The sequence below is a fragment of the Fringilla coelebs genome (genome assembly GCF_963513975.1).
Source record: "Fringilla coelebs genome assembly, chromosome: 2".
Classification (NCBI taxonomy): Eukaryota; Metazoa; Chordata; class Aves; order Passeriformes; family Fringillidae; genus Fringilla; species Fringilla coelebs.
In genome coordinates, this window is record NC_140029.1 from 94,071,362 (window position 1) to 94,093,759 (window position 22,398).

At 44.2% G+C, this 22,398-nt stretch overlaps 1 protein-coding gene across 3 annotated transcripts in view; it reads left to right on the forward strand.

Moving 5' to 3' along the window:
- The window catches only part of LSAMP (limbic system associated membrane protein), a gene marked incomplete at both ends in the record, with an annotated part of 304,157 nt that overhangs the window by 168,509 nt on the left and 113,250 nt on the right, over window positions 1-22,398 (forward strand). The window lies entirely within an intron of this gene.

A 22,398-nucleotide genomic window follows, 5' to 3' on the forward strand; every position in this document is an offset into this window, starting at 1 on the left:
AGGGCTGGTAGAGAGCTCCTCTGTTGCCAGTGGTTCTTCCTGTCCTCTGGGTTCTGCTTCAAAGCTGGGAGAAACCTGGTGCTCCTCTTTCTGTAAAGGCTGAGGGGCGAAAATAGGAGGTCAACTCAAGACGGAGATGAGAAGGGAAGCTGGAAGGTTAGCTAGACAAGTTGCAAGAGCAAAGAGACGCCGCCACGTCATTCACTCCATTGTCAGACAGTCTCTTTATTTAGATCTCCTACAACCCTTTGCTATTCCCCACTGACAAGCTTGAGTGGAAGGAGATAGGGAAGGGGGAGAGAGAACTGCACTTCTGGCAATACTGAGAATTGCCCATGCCAGTGAGACTTCACCCAGCACTGCTTTCTGCTCCGATATCTCATGTCACAGACCTCTCTTATGGTTGGCCAAACTCATCTACATAAGCCTCAGTGACATGAAGAAGCAGTATCATTTCCTATGACTTCTAGGAGACAGCTGCTTCCCATGCACCCTCCCAAGTCAGGAGGACACATATTCTTGTGTCTTAGGGATACCCCACAGTTTGAGAAACTTCTCAGCCCTTTGGTGCCCTCTTCTTCTCCCAGGCAGCTGGTGTCAGGAACCCTGGATTTTTTCTCTTACCTACCCTTGTTAAGAGATCAACAATGGTCAACTGGTTCATAAAGCATTTCCCTTCTGTTCCTTTGGTTTGTCTCCAAAGGCAGCACCTGAGCACTTATTTAGTGTTCTGTTACGCAGCAGTTAGGGATCTTACTGTTCATGCTGCTATGTTTAAGAGCAGAGTTTGACCCCCTGCCTTTTGGGAATGGCCAGATCACTGTGCTAGAGAAAAATCCTGTGATGCTCCACAAATCCTTCATGCTGAGCTCTCTCCTCCTTTTTTTCCTTGCTGTCTTGACCTTTGCTGCTTGGCCAGCTGTCATGCTTAAAACAGCCCAAAGTGCTCTTCACTTCTCACATGGAGATCTCCAGAGAGAGGCAACTTACGCCAGCTGCTTTACCCAAGTTTTTCCTCCTTCTGTTCTGCCTAGCCTGGGGAGCTATCCCTAGCTCAGGGAAGTGGAGGATCAGAAAGAACATCTCAAGTACATAAAGGCACAATGATCGGTACCTCTGTGCAATTAAAAAGGCTGGTCCAGCCTTTCAGAGCTGTGCTTTATAATGGCTTTAGCAGTAATGAAGCCATAAAAAAGCTAGTGTAATTGGCGTCAGTGCAGGCCAGCTCAGTCCTGGGAAAAAAGCATTCATTCCTAGGAAAGGGTAATATTGCTTCTACTATCTTCAGCCTTTGACATATTCAGTGATAGGAAAGGGAATGGGAACTTAGGGAATGGCAAGGAAGCCTAGAGAAAAGTTTTTGCATTTAATTAAAGTTCATGTGACAGCAAGGGCTTATGAAAGGTTGTCCAGTTCCACAAAACCAGAAATGTCACACATACATGACATATATGTGCTAACAGTCCTAGGAATGGATGAATGAAAGGCTTGCCATAAGTAGTCCAAAGAAAGGTGGTCTTTGCTTCTGGGGAGAAGAAGGCAAAAAGAAGGGAGGCATGAAGATTTGGCTTCAAAAGGGGAAACAGCAAAGGAGTCATTTATGACATGAAGGTTTCTGGGGAATTGTATGTAGGGGAGGAGTGGGATGAGAGGAAACAAACAAAAAGCCATGCGGAGCTTTATGGAGCAAAAACAGATCCCGAGCAGAGTTCATTTAAATTTGCCGTTTTATAGCTGTTAATGTGATTCCTGGGGAAAAAAAACAAACGAAACCAAACAAACCACCGAGTGTTAGCAGCAGTGAAAATAAAGTAAATCACTTAAATGGGAGCAGTCATGCTCCCCAGTCTTCCTGCCCATCAGTGGGTTTGACTGCTAGTGTTCGTAAAGGGAATGATGTGATGATTTTGAGGCTCCTCATCTCAAGATTTTCCAACACAAAAGTTCTTGGGTCTCCTTTCAAGCCATCTTCATGTAAATCTCCAGCAGCTCCATGGTTCCATAAGATTTATACCTCTACAGCTAAGACTTAGTGGCCTCCAGTGCCCCCATTCCCTCTTCTTTTTTGAGATGAGTATTTTAGGTATATAAAACTACAGCTTCTAGACTCCTTTCATATTATACTGTTCCTAGGTAGTTTTACTCTGTTTGGGATTCTGCTAGGATTTCCAGAGGCTGTTTTGACCAAGAAGAACTTGGTCAAGGGGGAAAAAAAGAAAACAAAACACAAGACCTTTCCTGCACAGTTGTTTCACAAGAGGACAAAATTTAATTGCAAAGTGAATTGGGGAGATCAGAGCAGCAGTGGCTGCAGGCAGTGAGGGGGAAATTCAGTGCTAATAAATGAAATGTCCCTGATCCAAGGAGAGAAAATAATCAGCACAGCTATAGGACAAACTTGGGACATGACATGAGGCAGCAGCACCTGTCAAATTAATAACGCCCCTTTAATTTTGTCCAGCCATCCTATTAAGCCCTTTTCCTGTAGCTGAGTGCTATGAGTTATGCTGACTCAGGAAAATAAGGAAGGAGCTGGGACAAAAGAAGGAGCTCAGGGAGGAGGTTCACAGCATGCAGAGAATTTTGAGAATCTTGTTATTAACTTTTTGTGTGCTGGGAGACACTACAGGCATTCAGTCGGCCTTGGAGTTATTCTGGATGCTGGGAGAGAGCCCTTTGTCAACAAACTCTGCAGTCCTGCTGCCTTGAGAGGACAGTGCTCCCCAGATACTGCTGCTGGATTTATGCTGTCAGAAAACTTGGGTGGTTGAACTGCTTCTTGGTATGTCAGGAATGCCCATTTTCTTGCCTATAAGTTAGATGTGGATGGGGAATCTGAACTTTCTTTCTCCCAGTTCTTTATGGCTGACGTGCTGTACTCCTTATCCTGCCTCTCTACCCAAACCCTCTTCTCCATTTTGTTATGCAGTGCTATAAGGCTCAGAGCTCTGGCTTCAGACAGAGCAGAAGAAAGGACTGGAATTTTTTTTCAAGCTGTGCATAACAGAGCAGTAGCCTCGAGTACACCTGCTATGTGAGTGGGGGGCATGGGGACAGCGATGGGAGGGCAGTGATGGGAACAGACAGACACTGGGCACTGCAAGCGTAATTGCTGGCTTGCCTTTAGGTGAAGAGATTGCTGCTGCCATTCCCACTGGGGCCAATTTGCTGTTGCTGCTCTTATCTCCGATGTTCATCAGGCTGCAGCTACAAACCTCCTTTGTCCAGGAAGTCATCTGAACCTTTCTTGTCTCCTCCTATCCTCTGCTGTCAACAGAAAAGGGGACAATGCACGTTTCCTGTCAGGACAAGGAGAGCTGTTCTGCTCTATTGGAAATCTAGCTTGAGAAGAAGAAAACCTTAGGTATCAAAACTAGTGGTCCACTTACTGCAGCTGGGTGCCCTGTGGAGTGCTTATGTGCCTGAAATCTGGCCCCTTGGGTTACACTCTGAATTTGTTACTGGATATTCTCTGTGAGTGTTAAAGCACTCAGTTCATAGCGCACACTTTTAATGTGCAAAAAGTACTTCTTCTCAGACTCTGTGACCCTGAGATCTGAGCCCAAAATTGAAAGCATGAGGCCTCCTGACAAAAGCACTTATGTCCTTTGTGGTTTTCAGTAAGTCTTTTAAATTCTCTGGGCTCCATTGCTTCTTCTTTCTTCATCTCACCAACTTTAAAAAAGGGAACTATCCTAACCTATCTTAAATAATGTTATTTTATTCATTCTGTATATAATTTTCTGAGGGAAAAATATTTTCCAGGCTGAGTAGCCACATTTTATTGAAGCCTAGTCTCAATTTTTATTTTTTTTTTTAGTGAGGGTTTAATATATAATTTTGCCATTTTGCAATGAACACTATGCAGAGTTAAAGCCATACTTTTAAAAGTGACCTAATACTTCAGGTTCCTTATTTAGTTCTTACTTTAAAAAAATAATCTTTTTTAACTTTGCATTTGGCATTTTTGTGGTGCAGACTAAGGAACATAATTTTGTTTTGCTTATTCCAATTACAATTAGTGTAATGACCACAGGTTATAGTAACTCTGTATAAGGTTGCAAACGAAGCCTGAGAGAAAGTCTCTGCTCTATAGAGCCTACAGTTAAAATGGCCCTGATAAAAAGGGAGTGGTACAAAAAAAGATTGCAACTCCCAGTGAGCTGAGGCACATAGAAGCTTGCCCAGAATAAGAGCAAATGAGTGGCAGGGCCTGGTTCTGAACTACTGTAATCAGTAGAATATTCTATTTTTGATAACTTCCTTGTCTTCTCTGTCCCTTGACACCCCCGTTCATTCAGAATTTTTTAGCATACATAAGCATACATTTTTTAACATACATACATTTTCTGCTTCCTTTTTTCCCAGTTAAGTTTTAAAGACCTTAAATTAAGGAGCTGGAGTAGGCACAGATGGACCACAGGTGATGGAAAAAAAGGACAGATGAAATTACTTACTTCTTTTAATTCCTGATAAGTAATTCTCTTTGGATTGCTCATTCTGGTTTGTCTTCCCTTACTTTTTTTTTTTTTTTTTTTTTTTAAATACAGGTACTAAATTTCAAGGAGCACAGCTGCCATAAGGGATAAGGTAGTCTTTTAAGTATCATGGTCTTCTAATGGGAATGCAAAATTTCAAGAATTCAAAGCCATGGAACAGTTAATGTCTTAAAAAGCAGTCCTGTGACCTTCTGTGTTTACAGCAAGGACAGCAAATTCTGGTCAGGCTTTCAGGAGTGCAAGGGGAACACTCCAGCTTCAGGTTACTTGGGGAGGTAAATACCAAACTCTTATCTGACTATCAGCAAGTGATATTGATCAGCCTCAGATGAAATCTTAGCCAAATTGTGGAATAGTGTGGAATGAACCTTGATCAAGTCAGCTTTTCATGTTGCAGTGAGATGTTGTGCAGGAGGTGCTGTATTGCCCGTTAGGATTTAGCAAGCTAAGGAATGCCTCTCTTGCCTGTTTCCACATCTTTTGGGTGCTCTAGCAGAATAACTTGTGCTGTTGAATATGCTAAGGAGGACCATTTTTCTATCACATGCTATTGTTCTGAAACTTTTTTTTTCCTAGGATGTCATTTGTCTTGGTTCTAGGGAGTTTTCTGTCACCTTTTATATCTTCAGCATTACTGTTAAGCATACTGAAATAAAGGAATTTCAGTGTTTTCCTTTCTCTCTTCTTCAGTGTGGCTTATTTTCCCTTAAATGAGGGAAACATTATACTTGAAGCATTACTTAATTAATACATTTTAACCCATCTGTGAAGATAGATATGGGCTGATGTGCCATCCCCAGTCCAGATGTCTTCTAGACTGGGCTTTAGATGGCATTTCCATGTTAATAGAAATGGATGCTTTACCATTTATTCTTGTCTTGAGTTTAGACCACCTACAGTTTTACATTCTTCAGTGCTTTGAGTAATTTCATCCAAAGGTGTGCACTCATCCCGTCTGAAAAAAAAGTGCAGGTCTCTTCAACCCCCATGATCTTTCCTTACTATGACCTGTTTGATTTTTTCTTTTCGTCTGTAGAGATAATTAATTTGTTCCATTATTTACTTCCTGCTCCTATGACTAATCCCTGTGTACCCCTTTATGTTTATCTGCCCTTATGATGTTTGCAGCACCTTCCAGTTGAGCATCATCCACCACTCATTACCAAGTTACTCTTCAGGTTCATTAATGAAGATGTTAAATGAAAGCAGACCTCTCATGGTTCCTACAGCCCCTCGCTTACACCTGCTTACACCTTTGCTCTTACCTGCCCCTTGTCATTATCCCTTGTTTATGGTTCTTCAGGCAATTGCCAATCCGTGACAGTGCTCCTAACCCAAGACAGATTGAATTAAATTTGCTAGCAGGAGTTCATGAAGCACTGTATTAAACACTGCATCCACTGAATTCCCTTAAACCATGAATTTAAAAAACAGTCTAAAAATAGCATCATAGCCCATGCACAGAACATGCTGGACCCCCACAAGTTACGGAGCTGGGGTTTGCCAATAGATAATAAATACTGTTAGCATGATGAATCTGGAAGATTGCCTTGACTCAGGTCTCATTTCCAGAAATTACATTCCTTGTGTCATAATGTCAGGCCTGAGATACCCAATTTGGAATTTTCACCAGGTTTATAAGCCACACTGGTTTTCCCCTTTGAATTAATAATTTAATTGCTGGTATTCATGCTTAGCATTTGTCCTTACTCCAAAAGCAGATTCAAAACTCGATGCTACAGTGCAGGGTGAGAATTGCACAAATGAGGTTCCCATTCTGATCTCATTCAAGGAAAAATCACACTTTGGTACTAATCTTTCCCTGGTGATCAATCAATTCATCATTAGTATTTATTTATTTTCTATATATCCTACAATCTGCTGACTCTCCAACGACATGACTTTAAAGGAGTCCCAAGGGATCAATATATGCAAAGTGTAAGCCTAAGGGGAGAGGAAAAGTAGTCAATATCTCTGGGATCATTTCCTGAATGGTGTAAGCCAAAATGGAAGTGGTCAGGAAAATATTACTGTTAATGAAAATTCAAAATAAAATAGTGAAAGTAGTGATCAGAAAATGTGAGATTACTTCCTATCGGAAGATCACTTCTTTTGGCGTGAAAGCTTTTTTGCAGGAGCATGGGACATGCAAAAAAAATTTTGGACCAATGAGTGTGACAATTTAAATCCTTTTAACTTTCTAGTTTCAATCCACTAAAGTCAAAATGTTTAACTGCAATGAGGCAAAAAGGTTTCATTTTGATTGTAGCATTACATTTAATTTTGTTTAGATTGGCGTGTTAATTTTGATACCATATATTTATACCTAATGTTCCAAATTGATGTAAAGCAATGAGAGAGAACCCCCCCTTTCTGTGCTTTTGAAATATAGACTTCAAACATTTGCAGAGTTAAATGTTATTAAGTGACAGTGACATTCTCTCACCGGGGCAAATGTCACACCCCATAGTGGCAAGAGGCAACCTTCAAATTTTTCTACCAGCACTGTTTTCCTTTGTGCTCCATAGACTTCTGGAGTCTGCCTGCCTTGTCACATATAATTAGCAGCTGTTGAGTGAATTGATCAGTTAATTTCCATCTCGCACTCAGATGCATTTAATCCATTAGCTGATGATTCGTAGAGATTTTTTTCCCCTTCACATTTCCTCACCTGTGTTTTGTCAATAGTTAAATGGATTGGGTCACCATTACTCACTGCTTTTTCAAGGCCTTTTTCTTTGATTGCCTTCTTCCAGACCACATGGTACTTTACAAACACTTGGCATCTAGTCATTTAAATGTCATAATGAATGTCACCTATTTTCATTTATTTATTAATTGGTATCTCTTCTATTGGACAGTCTTTCCAAATAGAAGTCATTCTTCCTTTCAGTAGCTTCTAGCATGATCTAAACACTTCCTTACCATACTTTTATCGGTTGCTTGGTTAGACACAGATAAAGGCAAGCCACCTTTGAGGTGTCCTGGGAATCCTCAGCAGTTCCAGGAGTTGGTTCATGGTTGGTTTTAAATGGCTTTTTGAGGAAGAGAATGTTCTTAGATAATACTGTTTCTTCTGCAATATCTCATGTATACAAATTAAATGTTCTAAAAAGCAATACAGCCCTCCTGCAGCTGTGATCACTGCCACCAGGGCCAGTGTCGAGGTGCCAGGACACTATTGATGGTGCAGGTGGTGTTGTACTCTGACCTTCTGGCATTCAGGCTGTGTCCCATTGTGTGTCCCATTGTGCTCATGTGGGAGGGATGTCTAGGCAATACAAGGTCAGTGGGGTGCCTTCAGGAGCAACGATGTCCATAAGGGCATGTGTGTGGTTAGAAGTGATTCCTTGTGTGGAAGGATGTCCCTGTAACCTTTCAAGAAGACAGGGATGCTTAAGTGTACCACAGGCCCCTACACGTGGCAAAAGGTCCCAATGTCTGCAGCTCTGTCTTTCCATTCCTGATGCTTAATCAACTCAATACCCCTGACAGAAGAAGACTATGAACTGTGAGACTTTTTTCCTTCTTCCCTATAGTAAGTGAAAATCCATCAGACCATCACAGTCTGTAACTCTCAGGAAGTCTGTGAACTTCATGAAAACCAAACCTATTGTTAGGAGAGTTACATTCCCTGTACGGCACATGTACCTACCCCAGGAAATTGCTCGGTGCTCTCACAATGAGAATGGTTGGAATCCACCAACTTAGATCATTTAAACTAAGTTACACGAACACAAAGATCACAACTCCTGGAAAAGAACTGTCCACTTTACTCGAATGAGGGACATGCTCGTAATTTCCCAGTAGGCCAAGCACAGCTTCCGCTGTGCAAATGGTGAAGCAGATTAAAGCTGCCCTCAACTTTAATACAGTGCCACAGCCCGAGGGCACTATAGCTGAGCTGATCTGGGCACCAGTCACATCAGAACAGAGCTTGGCTCAGCGAGATCCCTGCTCTCATTTGATGTCAAATTGAATGCAGCCAGCAGAGCTCCACCACTCAGCTCAGGGGACCTCAGTCCGGACAGCTGTGTTGCGGCTGCCTGGCTGCTTCCAAAACAGCAGCCAAACAAGAGCTCTCAAAGAGGCTGGGGGTTTCAGGAGCAAATGGCAGTATTTGTATATGTGCATATATCAGTATGTATCTAACTATAAACATATACACATTCTAAGTGTGTTTATGTTTTTATATGTATGCACACAAATATCCACATAAGTTAGTTTTATGCCGTATGCATTATTTCCTCTGCATGGATTTGTGAAATGGTATGCATGTGCACACACTCTTCTATCAAACTTTCCAAATATCCTGAACAGTTGTTAATCTTCAGTGTTTCAGGCGGAAAAGATTAGCTTTGTGTGGCTGAGTCAGAATTTCTCCCTGATTGAAGGAAATACCACCAATACTTCCTCCTGACGGACAAATCTAGGTGTTTTCCTTTCTGTTTCCTTCCCTTCCCTCAATTCAAGCTTGGGCCATCAGCGGAGCATGAAGCAGAGAGGCCATGGGAGGAATGAATCTCAGAGCAGGTGGTGTCCTTCTCTTTCTTGGTGCTGTGCCTGGCGCTTGGTTGAGATCAGCTCATTGCAAGGGTCAGTGAACACATCTTGTCACATGAATGTAAACATCTTTGGATGGCTACAAATGAGGTCACAGGGGGTCTCAGGTTGCTTTGGAAATCAGCTTCTGCCACTCAGCCCCTGTGGCTGATCAGAGAGTTTTTGTTAAGAGCTGACCATCCTCCGTGACCACAAGGGTTGCAAAAGCTCTTGTGTGGGAAACGGTGAGTTGGATGAAAGAAAGGAAAGCAGTAAAGAGGCAGATGCATTTCTCAAATAATTGGGTCAGATACTGTTCAGTTTGGGAAGCTGTAGTTGCAGGAGGAGAAAAATGTATTGGGTGAGGGCATTGTACCACTGGTTTTCCTATTCCTCAGTCACATGCAGAAGACTTTGCTGGAGTTCTGAGGGATTGGAAGGAGCCTGTGAGCTCCTCTTTTAAGACATATGTGGCATCCTTGAAAAGGTTAGTGAGAATCTCCTTAGCTGTGCAGGTAAGCCCTTGGTGCAGTACTTTCCTGGTACAGCCTCTCAAAGCTGTTTTCATCTCAGTGCCATGCTTCCAACTTCAGAGTCAGCAGAGGACTTTGTGTCCCTCCTGGCTTTCCAGCACAGCCACCCCTCTGTGCTCTGCTTTCCTTCTCTTTCCTTCACATTCCCTCAGGGCTGTGGTGCTGACTGTGCTCTATGCTCTTTGTCTCCTTTCACAATGGGGTACCAGGCTTCTTGTTCTCAATGTGTTCCCTCAGCACCTCAAGGGAATTCCTGAGGCACATATGCCAAGGTATGTGCCTGCCCTGTTCCCTTGGATCCCCAGCAAGCCTCTCCACTGCCTTTATCTTTCTTGAACCAAGTCTCTGTCTCTATCTCTTTACTGTCTGCAGCTTGACTGGGTGGACAGCTTGAATCCAAAACAAGCTGCCCTGCCCAGCGTGATGGGAAAGCACCTCTCCTTCCCCATTGTCACTACTTTGCTCCTGAGGTAACTCATAAATTGTTCTGAGTCTTTAAATGGGCTGTTATTTCTTCCTTCCATCAGCACTCTCTCACTCTTGACTCACGGTGCAGGTTCAGCTTCAATGAATTTATTGGCATGACAAGGTACACAGGTGATGCCAAAGTTGACAACTTAATTTATCAAGTGCTATTGTCTTTCTCTCATCTGCACCACACTGTCAGTCCTTTCCTCTTCCCCACCACCCCCCCCCCCCCAAGCTTTCCTTTGCCTTTCTGTCTGTCTGGCTGTGTCCCCCTGTCCCCCTCCCTCCCCCTCTAACCACCTCCCCAGGTGATAGTTAGCTATCTCACACTCAAGACAGCCTGTCTCTCTTGACGAATGGAGATGTCAATCTGAGGGCTCACCACAGAGGGAGAGGAATTGGTCTTTACAGCATGTTGGCTGTTTTCTTGCCTTTGCAGCTTGCATGGAGTCAAGGGCTGAGAAGGGCTGCAGTATTCAAACCAACTTACAGAAGCCACGTTTGCTTTAGGGTTGTTTGGGACTCCAGAAGAATGAGGTGTTGTGCTAGAGGGATAGAAGAAAGGAGAGAAGCCCATCAACCTCAAATGTGTATAGGCAGGTAGAAATATAATTTAAGAAGAAATCCAACGTCTTGACAAAATCCCCCCAGAGGATAAAGTCTCTTTTAAACAGAGTAGCAAATGATCTCTCCTTCTCACCCCCTCAGTCCCATAATCCTTTGTTGGCATGGCAATTGCCAAAGTGTATAAAGGAAGAGACAGATCCCTCAGGTATCTGTCAGCACTAGATACAATCTACCCAGGACAGTGTGTGTGTGGCATTTAATCCTCCGTACATCAAGCATATGCCCAGGATATAGTGTCACACCGTATTTGTGCTGCATCCCTTGTGCCTATTTGTCATGAGTGTCTGCGCCCAATCCAGTGGCAGGTTGATCCATCGTGTGATGCCATCTCAGCTATATCTCTGCTTTTCTTCAGGCTTTGGCAGAGTTTTCAGAATTGTGTTCTGATGCAAAGTTTCTGTGTATTTTTTATCACTCTTTGTGCTTTGGGGAAATAATTTTTGAAGACTCCAGGATATCATGACCATCAGAAGGGAAAGTGTATAAGTGTATCCTTATCATTCATCAGTATCTCTAACTATTGATTATGTTTTTATTCCTGTTCCGATTGCACAGTATTTTGAGGGGCCAGCTTTTTACCTTATGAACCACAGGGCTGATTCTCTCCCTCTTTGCTTTTCTTTTTATGTAAGAGTATTTTGTGTTCTCTTTAATTTATACCAGCAGTGAAGCATCAAGCCTGTTTTGTCTGTCTTATATTTGCCCTTTGTGTTCTGCCAAGGAACTTTGCAGCATGTTAGTTCTTCATAAAGAACATGTGGGGCTTTGCATATATTCTTCTCTTACTCTCCTACTCACTTGTTGGAGCTGTTGATGGATAAGGTGTCGTACCTCTTGTGACACCAGTAGGGTACCAGTCTCTGGGGATGCCATATATCTTGCACACACTAGTTCCCTAAGAGTGAGAATGAGAACTGAGCCTTTGAAAGGTGGAGCACAAGTGTGTGAATGTGGAGTACCAGACTACCTGAGTGATTCCTTCAGTTTTTTGTAGTGTTGCTTACCTTAATAGCTGTGCTTTTACAGAGGCTCAGATGTGGATGTGCTGTCACAGTAGAGAGACGTGACTTGTGTTTTACACGGGACTTAGTTTTTGATTCCCTACTGCAGTTGGAAGTGATTGCAGTTTTTTGTTTGTGTTCTTTGTTGAAAATCAAAGGAGGTACCTCATTCCTGCTCTGCAGCCAGTAGCACTGGATTTCTGGGGTGGCAAGTTTTTGGTTGCAGAACTTTAGATAAAAGTTGTCTGTAAAGATGTTGTCCCACTAAACACAAAGGTGCTGGCAACCCTTCTGGATGTAATCTCATCCTCCTGCATGGACAGTGTAGTCTAGGATGATACTTTAGCAGGAAGGTTGGACCAGATGACCCATTGTGACCCCTTCCGACCTTATCCATTCTGTGATTCCCTCAGTTTGTAACACTATGAGACCAGCAAGCCATTAACTTTGAAGAGGGCAACCTTGAATCGTTCTGGGGGAAGAAGGCAGTGTTTTTATGTGTCCTAGTAAAGCTGCAGACTACAAGGAATAAGCCTCATTCCTGGCAGTCTGGGAGAAATTCTCCTTTAATTGAAATGGCACCAATTCAATGTCATATGTTTACAGAGCAAAACTCTTGGGATTCATCCCTTCCCTCCCTTTGAGGTTGTCTGCATGTATGCAGCACATCTTTACCACACAGCAAAGCTTGGAAACAGTAGGAAAATTCCGAGATTTCAAGGTGTTCTAGCACATGACTGAACCCAAACAGAGCACTCTCTTTTGGCAGGGAAGCTCCAGCTGCAGAAACTGTCCTTCCTTTGGGTCTTGGTTGCTTTGTGGGAAGGAGATCGCCACAATCACATCTCAGCTCTAGCCAGCTGCCTACTTTGTTCAAAGATACCTTTACTTCAGGAGTACTGCATTTGTTTTTTCTTCTTTTCTGATGGATCAGACTTGTGTAGAAGAGCATTTCTGGCAGGAGGGATTCTTTGCCCTGAACTCTTTGGCTTTCCCTTCTCAGATGGCTGATGATAACACCCTGGCCTTTAGAAATGAGGCTGCTGCAGCTATCACCAAGCTCAACAATGGTTAGCAAATGAAGGTCTCACAGCTGGCATTTCATAACTGTGCGTAGTGGGAAAGGCCAGCGTCTCTGGATCCAGAAATAGTGACAATGCAATTCAGCAATGCGTTCTTGTAGCCCAGAAAGCCAATTGTATTGGGCTGCACCCAAAGCAGCGTGGCCAGCAGGGCGAGAGAGGGGATTCTGCTCTGTGAGACCCTCACTAGGACTGCTGCATCCAACTCTGGAGTCCTCAGCACAGAAAGGACATGGACCTGTTGGAGTGAGCCCAGAGCAGGGATACCAAGGTGATTAGAGGGGTGGAGCATCTCTTCTACAAGGAAAGGCTGAGAGAATTGTGATTGTTCAGCCTGGAGAACAGAAGGCTTCAAGGTGACCTAATTTCCAGTGCCCTTCTGTACCTAAAGGAATCTTACGAGAAAGATGGAAGAGAATATCGACAAGAGCATGTAGTGACAGGTAGGGAAATGGCTTCAAACTGAAAGAGGTCAGGTTTAGATTAGGTGTTAGAAAGAAATTGTTCACTGTGATAGTGGTGAGGCTTTGGAACAGGTTGCCGAGAGATGAGGATGCCACATCCCTGGAAATGTTCAAGGCCAGGTTAGATGAAGCTCTGAGAAACCTGGCCTAGTAAAAGATGTCCCTGGCCACAGCAGGGGGGTTGGAACTAGATGATTTTAGGTTTAATATCCGTTCCAACCAATACATTCTGTGATTCTGTGTAAAAGTCCCAGTATGGAATTATTATCTTTGTTCTTCATACTTTTGACTGAAAGCAAATCCAGCATTTCCAAAGTGCTGCTGTAGCTTTCAGCTCCTCCAGAATCCTGAAAGCAATCTTGAAAGGTGGTTACTGCAAGCTGTCCTGCTCCATTTTGCTCACTTCAACGTGTAAGAAAGGAAAGCCTGCTAATAAAAAATATTCTATATGTACCACATGCATTTGATTTGAGTGAGGCTTGTCACTGAGAAGCTGCCTCAGTTGAAATTGAGCCAGATCTTTGTGTATGTGGTATCCACAAGGCACTTTGAGAGCCATATTTATCACCCTGTGGCTTGTCAAAGAGGATGTGGGATAAACCATGGGCAGTGAAGGGAATCTGAGAACAGCCTTTGGAGAGAGATGGCCTCTGTGTGGATGTTCATCAGTGGTTCATGATGGTTGTTCTGTTGGTTGTACTCTGTTCCTAATGAGCTGTATATAAGCAACAGCACAAGATCTGAAAACAAACAAACAAAAATTTGGCTCTTTTTCTCTAGCCAGAGTGGAGTATTAGCTGAAATTAAATTACTTCCCCACTTGCCTTATCAGGACCTTGTCTGGACCTGTACCTCTTGCTCTGGAATGACATGGGCTTTTCTCTGTTATTTTTTTCTCCTCATACCTGGCCAGTGCTCCCTAGTCTATGTCCCAAAGAAGGAGTTAACTGGCAGGAGACAAGGGCTGCTGGGACTCAGTTGATAACGCATAATCTTGGGGATTTTTTTTCTCAACTGACTAATAAAGCATTCCTGTTCTGGCTGCAGCATTTCCTTGAAGCCATCACCCATTCTTGCTGTAAAATGACTTGTCCAGAGATGAACAACATCACAGGAGAAGCTCCCTTGGCTCTGAATCAAGCCCTAGAAAGGCTGCATATTAGGACTGAGCTGCATGCCATATACATCCAACATGCTTAATGTTCCTGTGAAAAAGTTCTTCTTAAGAAAATTCTCAGAAATGTCTTTGGAGGACCTGAACACTAAGGACAACTTTTCTCACAGGATTTCTCTTCCAGGATGGCTGATTATGTCTGCAGAAAGAAAGATTTTGTATTGTTTCAGTCCCATAAGTAAATACTTACCAGATTTAAAAAGAAAAGTCTAGGGGAATATGTAAACACACTTGAAACAAAGACCAAAAGCTGTGTACATCTGCAGTCCTTACAATGTTTGGGATTAGGTGGCATTCCAAGAGTTAATCCCTGGGGATTAGCATGGCAAGCACTTCTGTTGTTGTTTACACATGTCCTGTGAGGAAGGCTGTGTTGTCACAGCAGGCTCCTCTAGGAGGGTTAGCCATAAAGCTCTTGAAGTCAGTTTTACAAGCAGAAAGAATCCTAGCAGCACAAACAAGTGCAAGTGCACAGAGCAGTGCTTTAAAGACAGGAGATGCAGATGAGTGGCATAAATTCAGTATGCTAATAGAAAAGAAAGGGAAGGGTTGTAGCAAAGAACATCATATGCAGAGGTGCAAATCTGTTGATAAGCAGATATTGGGCATATGCCTGGCTTGTGTTTTGTGCTTTCATTTACATGCTGAGCACATAATTGAGAACCTGCCCTCCTGGACTGCATCAGGATCCAAAAATGTGGGTTCCGTAAACCTGTGCTTGGGGAGGGCTCACCAAAAAGCCAGGTGTGGGTGAAATACAATCAGCACTGGGTAAAAGCTGAAGCTTAGGCTCAGAGCTGGAGCTGCTTTAGAGTGCAAGGCTGGCATCCAGTTTTTAAGTGGAGGTGCTGGGCTACAAACAGAAGCGAGACTGCCTGTAACCCTGAGCTATACTGTCACCTTAGTGCGCTGATAAATAAAGCTGGCTTTAGATTTAACATGTTCTTTTCTGTGTTTCTCTCAGTGTGGAAGCTAAATAATTTCTCTCTTGAAAATTTAGTGGAGGCAAGTTTATAAAAAGTAAAATCAGTGATAATGAGTGTAAGGAATTGAGCCCAGTTCTGTGTTGTCATTTCCAACAACTCAGGAATGGGACAGTGCAACACGTTTACACAATGTCCTGCTCTCTGCTAAGAAAGAAAGAATGTACTGGAAGGGCATCCCATGCAATGTTATGTGGAAAAAATAGTCCAGACACTATTGGATGAGGCAGAGCATTCCTTTAGACAAAATGTTTTGGCTTGTAAGCTCTTACTCTCCAGTGTGGTGTGCTCTGACATGTTACCCAGCTCATGGGTAGCTTTGCACATGGCTTTGATTTACAGGATCCTGTCTGCTTCTTTGCTCCCAGGCAGTGTGATATGCACAGTCCCCATCTGGATTTTAAACAATTTCCTGCCTGGCGTCTCAGCGGGTGAGGCTCCAGCTGCATCATGGGGGGAGCTCACCAAGATGCAAGGTCGAAGCTAGTGGCCCCTGTGCCTCCTTCTGCCTGGTCTCTCTGGGCATCAGCAGTGACGCTTGATGGAGATCAGCTCCAGCCGTGCAGAGCAGTGGGGGTGCACACTGTGGGTTGGGAACTGCAGATCTTTTAAAGTGGTTTCCATGCTCTGGCTGTCATAGACTCTTCCCTAAAGGCCACATGATGAAACACTCCCTTTCAGACCGCATAAAGAGGGAATTTTTACACCTTGTGGAAACTCTGTAGTGTATTTTGAGATGTTTTTGTTTCCCAGGGGATTAAAAAAACAAAACCAAGCCTTCGGCATTTGCCTCTACTTCAGAGGAGCTTTAATGCTGAGCGAGGCATTGGCAAAGTGAAACAAGCCTAGCAGAGTGGAAGGTCAGAATGCTCTCTCAGAGTCCACTCTCTTTAATGAAGTTCAACAACTTCCCTCTCTGCCCTCTCGCTCTGCTGACAGCTTCGTCTCCCTCTGGCTGAGGCTGCAGCGTGAATCAGACCGTAAAAAACACATCTTGGGTCTGATGTCACATTTCTTCTGTAGAATGCTTCAGAAACATTACCATGCCGCATCCCAAAGGGTGTCTGGATTTTACTTTCCAGCCCTCAGCTTGCTCCCTTTGCGGACTTTACCAACAACAAGCTGTTTCTTGTTACGGCTGTAAAGAGCTGTGATTAGCCTGCTGCACGCATAAGAGGAAAATTAAACCATTTAGTTGTGTTTAGCAGCTCAGCCCCTTCTTCAGGTTCTCTTTTCACCACTAAACACTTTAACTAAACAATGACTAATGAGGCCAATTTGCTGTCAATTAATTGCCCCAGGAAAGGACCCCTAATTGTGGTGAGCAAGGTGGCTGTTCTAAAGCACTGAAGAACCATAAGATGGTCAGCATCCCCCCTACCTCTGCCTTGGGGCTTATTAGCGTTTATATAAAAGTGCTGTTAATTGGGATCTGGGGACAAGGAAATAAGAACTCTCAAGGCTAATTGATAGGTGCCTGGGGAGGGTTTTAGTGGCTGCAAAGTTCCTTTGACTTTGGAGAGAAGTCCTGATGTTTTCTTCTTTTTTGCCCTGAGAGCTGGTGACTCCTGTGTATTAGTGGGTGGGACTCTTAATTTTATCCAACAGATGGGGGTCCTACTAGCCTACAGAGAGGAAAGAAATAGGCTGGAGGAAGCAACTAATGAGGATATATGGAAGGAATTGAGAATTTTCCCATTTGTATCCAAGGTGCCCTTTTTCGGACAAGCAGTTAGACCACTTAAATGAAGCTTATGGGCTTTTTCAGGCAGTCGCAATACTGTTTGCATCTGTGTACTGAAGGTATTAAATAGCTTTTGCTGTATTATAGGGCTGTAGACTGGGAATAAGAGCTGTATTTTTTTAATGTATTTTGTGACTTATTGACAAAATACTGTACTGTTGAGCAGTCTTCAAATTGTAGATTGGGGAGTAGCTGCCCCACAGTGCAAAGCTCTATCCAATGGTCTTACTGTTTACCCAGAGGAAAGAGTCCAGGCATCTGACCGAATTTCATGTGAGTGCATTCACACAGCTCAGTTTTCTGGCTAGGCGTCCACTCTCCCTCTGTTTGCATTTTTTGTTGTCATACCCGAGTTGAGTTCCTAGTCCTGTCCTTCCTGCCCTTTTCCCACAAACCCATTCTCCTGCTGCATTGAGGTATCATGTGAAGCACCATGAAAGCAGAGTGCCATGAGTGCAGGAACCAGGGACTAGTGCCCCCAGCCTGTAAGTACCCCTTGTACAACTTCTGCTAAGCAGCGGTTCCCACTCCTGCCACTTTGTGCCTGTGCTGTGTCTAGGTGCTCTGATCAAAAGGCAGGGATCTGAACTGTTTGGGAACTGTGGCATGTGTCAGGTTCAGCATAAACATTAGGAAAAGATCTCTAGAAGCAGCACTTTAGCAAGGGTGGCCTTGATGCTTTCTTGTGCCATCCCCCATTGCACTCCTGGAAAGGCACTAATGAGCTTATTTCCTGCATGTGAACTCGCGTCTCTCAAACTTTGGGCTCACTCATTTACTGACATTAGGGATGTAGCAGTGCTCCTTGCCTCCTTCCATAGCCTTGAATCAGAACACTGATCCAGCCCACCCACACCATCCCAGGTAATATCTCAGGAGGAGTTTTGAGCTCTGAAGGGCTTTGGTCATAAAAGGCAAGGATAACAGCAGCAGATATTTGTGTGTTTGCTTGTTTGTGGTTTCCTTGCTGCCTCGCGTATGCAGCCCCTGGTCTGTAATAACTGCTATAGCGGGTGTTTTTGTGGAAACAAATCACCTGCTTTCATCTGGAGAGCAACAGTGATTGTGCTGGGGGAGCATGATCTATTTTTCATGTCTCAGTCTTTCTTATTATTTAAATTAATGTGAGTTGCAGTTGTCATGAAGTGAAGGATTGACGGCAATTAACTAGAACAGCCTCGCTGCAAGCTGTTTCTGCACAAGCCTGTTCTACCTAGCTCTGTCACTGTATCTTTCTTGGGACTTAAAATCTGCCATACCAGCTCTGACCTTGTACCCCTCATGCCCTGCTGCCCTCCCAGTCCAGGGCACCCTACAGTGTCTCTCCCCTTGTCTTGCTCCTGCCTTGCAGCTCTCCTTCTCTTCCAATGTAAGCTTCTCTCATGGAGAATGGCCACTGGTTACTTTGGGATTTGTTATTCGCTGTCAGTGACATGGAAGATGAAATGCTGGGCTGACATCAGCCTTGTGCCGTAGATGTGAAATGTAGAAGAAACAAATAAGTGAGTTTTAAGCCATTCCTCTCAGTGTTCACTCCCATCTCTCCAGAATCAGTCCCTGCTATGGGTGGGGCATCCTCCCTGTCTAGGGATGGAGGAGTGGGGTACTACAGTGTGCTTGCTTTCATGGCTCTGCTCCCCACCCCAACCAGGGGCATCCTAAGCACATTGTAATGGATACTTGATATGATTTACACTGAAAGAGCAGAAAAATATATCAATTTTATCTTTTTCAGCAGTACCTAAGACCCTGGCAGTCCCATGGTCTTTGGAGCCAGAGGGGTCCAGCAGCAGCCTGTTTTGCCCTGAAGTAAAAAGCTGTTAGTCAAATTATGAAAATGCCTGTAAGTGCTGTTGAGCTGTAGTATTTGCCCTGCTGTGGGGCTGCAGCCTGTGGGTTTGCCCCTGATAATGGTTCGGAGAGACTAGTCACAAAAGAATTTTCCACTTGAGGGTCAACAGGAGATGGCTGGGCAAATGGAGTCTGTGACACCCAGGAGATTCTGGTCCCAGGAGATTTTATTCTCAGCAATCATTCTTTCAGCTGTCTGGGACCTGTGAAAACATAATACAACCCACACATGGGGAAAAATAATAAGGTCAAAGCTTCTCATTTTAAGGTTGTCCTAAAAAGGTGTGTGCAAAGTAATGACAAGTGCCAAGGAGGCAATGCTAACTGTTGCTGGTGCTGACAGTTTTGGCATTTTAACATGCTGGCTTGATGCCCTGAAAATTAAAAGTCTCTGACTTTTTATCTGAGTGAAATTATTGTCCACTGGCTTTGGATTCTAAACAGATGCAGCCAAGCCAGGTTTTAAATTTAGAGGAAAATTATTTCCTGCCCTATTCCCCCTTGTCTTAGCCTTTCCTTGCCTTCTGACTGAGGTGCCAGCTGAAAGGAGCCAGCCATTATATTCCTAACAGGATTTCAGTCTTGGATGTCCTTTTCACCCTCATCTGAAAAAGTGGCAAGACAGATATGACCATCTGGACACATGCTCTTCCTCTTGGGCATTTGGTAGGCATGGTCAAAACTGCTTGTACTGGCTGAGTTTACTTGATCCTCTGTGAAGTAAAATGTCTTGATGGCTTTGGAGAGTGGCAGTTTATACATGTCCCAGCTGGAGCTCTGCTGCTGCCCTGTGGTGGCTCTTGTTGCTCTTTCCTCAGCCATTTTGGCTGGCATTGCACCATTCTACTAGGACTTCACACTGGCCCACAGTTTCACCTGCTAGTCCTGCATTAGTTTAGTCCTTCTTGGTTTGTTGCATGGCTTTTTTTCCTTATGCAAATGTTAACTCCTTGAGGTTACAATACTATTCCCAAAATGTGGTATAGCTACTGGTTTTACTCCTGGGCTAAAAAACTCTTACCCAGGTTTGCCAATGCACCATGGAGAAATTGTGCTGAGGATGTTCCAAAGTCACTGTCCTTGTGTCCCCTGACAGAACACCTAGGCCACAACTTTTGCAGAAATAGCAGCCTCTGATGTTCTTTCCCAGACTAAGCCCTTCTGTCCTGTCCTGTGCATGTTGGCCTTCTGTCAGGTCTAAGGTGGCCCTCCAAGTTGCTTTGATCCCAGTAAGAGTAGCAGTTTGGATTTTGGCACCAGAACTTTCAGGGCTCTGCCAGCCTGCAGGTCTGCTAGCTGGAGCCATGGGAAGGTCTGTCCTGAGCCATAGGACAGGATGTTCCCCTCATCCACTGGAAAATAAAGGAAATGAGTTTTCTGTATCTCCTGGGACCAGTTTCCATCTCCTCTTTGAGGAGCCCTTTTTGAAAGTAAAAGCTTTTCCCTAATTTTGAGTTAGAATTTTCCCTATTGCAGCTCTTGTTAGCTGCTTTTCAGTGTTCACTGTGCACCTCTGAGAAAAGCCTGCCTCTGTCTTTTCTGCACATTCTCACTCACTTTTTTTAGAGAGCAATAAGATCTCCCTCAGCCTTCTCCAGACTGAACAGACCCATCTCTCTTAGGTTCTCCTATCTTGGGAGCCTTCCAGTGGACTTGCTCCAGTGTGTCTATGGCCTTCTTGTTCTGGGGAGCTCAAAACTGATCTAGTGCCTGAGATGCTGTCTAACAAGCACCATGTAAAGGGTTTTAGACACTTCCTTCCACCTGGGGGGGTTATACTCTTGCTAACACAACCCAGGACGTTTGGTCTTTGCTGCAAGGGCATACTGCTAACTCATGCTGAACCTGAAGGACCCCCCTGTGTGACTGCTTGAGCCTAGAACTTTTTCCCTTCCAGAAAATATCAAGGTGATTGGTCCCTAAAGAGGGACTGTTATTGTAAGGCTTATTCTACCTGTCTAAAGCAGTACTGCCTCTTCTTAATCAAGTAAATGGTAACGGCCACCAAGGAACAAGAGTGACACTGTGATATCCTCTGCTCCTTACATCTGAGCTGGTTCACCATCCAGAGCTGGGTACATGCTTTGCAATTCTTTTCCTCTCCTTTCCCACCTGTCTTTCTTAGAAAGCCTGTATCCAAGTTACAGACCAGTCCTAAGAGCTGTTTCACCCAGCTCTGTCATCCCAGTGGTTTTTCACTGTGAATGAAATCCCAATGGTTCAGTCTGTAAATCTATGTGAACACCTGATTCCTGCTGTTTTTCCACCGTGATGCTTGCACTGGTGCACAGGCATTTGAGGTGGGCCCCCAGCTGTCCTGCTTTCACAAGGCATGCAAAAGCCTTCCCACTGTGTTGCCCCCAGCCACTCCCTCACTGCCCTCTGCATTGTCACTTCTCCACAGATCATGGCAATCCTTCCCCAATGGGCTTGGCTTCCATCCCTCCTTGCCTGGGTGAGTGAGCCTGTTGGAAAATAGATGTCTGCCTCACTTTACTCTACAGTCCCCTGTGGGAACTCAGCACATCGCTCCGGATGTCCAGAGCTACCGAGAGAACCCCTGGGGGGCTCGGAGGTCTTGGAATGTTGCCAGAAGCACCTGGTGGCTTGACTTTGATCCTTCTAGGGATGTGCCACCTGTGTATGAGGACATGGGAGTCACTGAAGTTTAAATGGTGTGAAAACAGTATATTTGCAAGGTGAAACACAGGTCTTAAGATTTTGGTGCAAGGGAGTTATGGAGACAAGATGGAGGAATTTAGGCCTATCTCATGGTTCTTCTTTCTTCTTGTCATCCATTTTCTGTGTGATGCAGGCACTTGTGGATAGGATCTTGGTGAAGGTACACTTGCCAACAAGAGTGAAAGGTATTGGGGATAAATGGTAAATATGATTTACGCAGGTTTTACTATAAAAAGACACAACTGCCCCGTGGGCAGTCAGAGTGCCTTTGGTTGCCTTGCTGGTCAGATCCTGGCTGGGCAGAGAGAAAACTTTGTAGATAAGAAATAATAAACAACCTTGAAGACCAAAATTCAGACAGTCCAGTCTCGTCCTTTAAAGCCAAATCTGAACGAACCATCCTACGCGTGTCTGGGCAGAGACAGACAACAGCCGACCCAGACAGTTCCCTTCCTTCATGGGGGTCCCATGGTCATAGACACTCAAATGTTGTCCATGAGCTTGGGGCCTACAGAGAGGGGCTAATGAGCTGTGGGTTGTAAACAACATTCCTGTGAATCCAGCAACGCAGCTGGAAGTAGTGAGTTGCTCTCTTCAGGCTTCATTTCCTTTTCCCCACCTAGCTTATAGGCAGTGTTGCCTCAAAAGGACCATCAGCCACTCCTGCCAGGCAGGGGGAAGGGGAAGCTGCTGTCTGTTTACTCTGTGGTAAGCAAAGCAGAAAATTATGTTGTTTCATTCCTCGCTA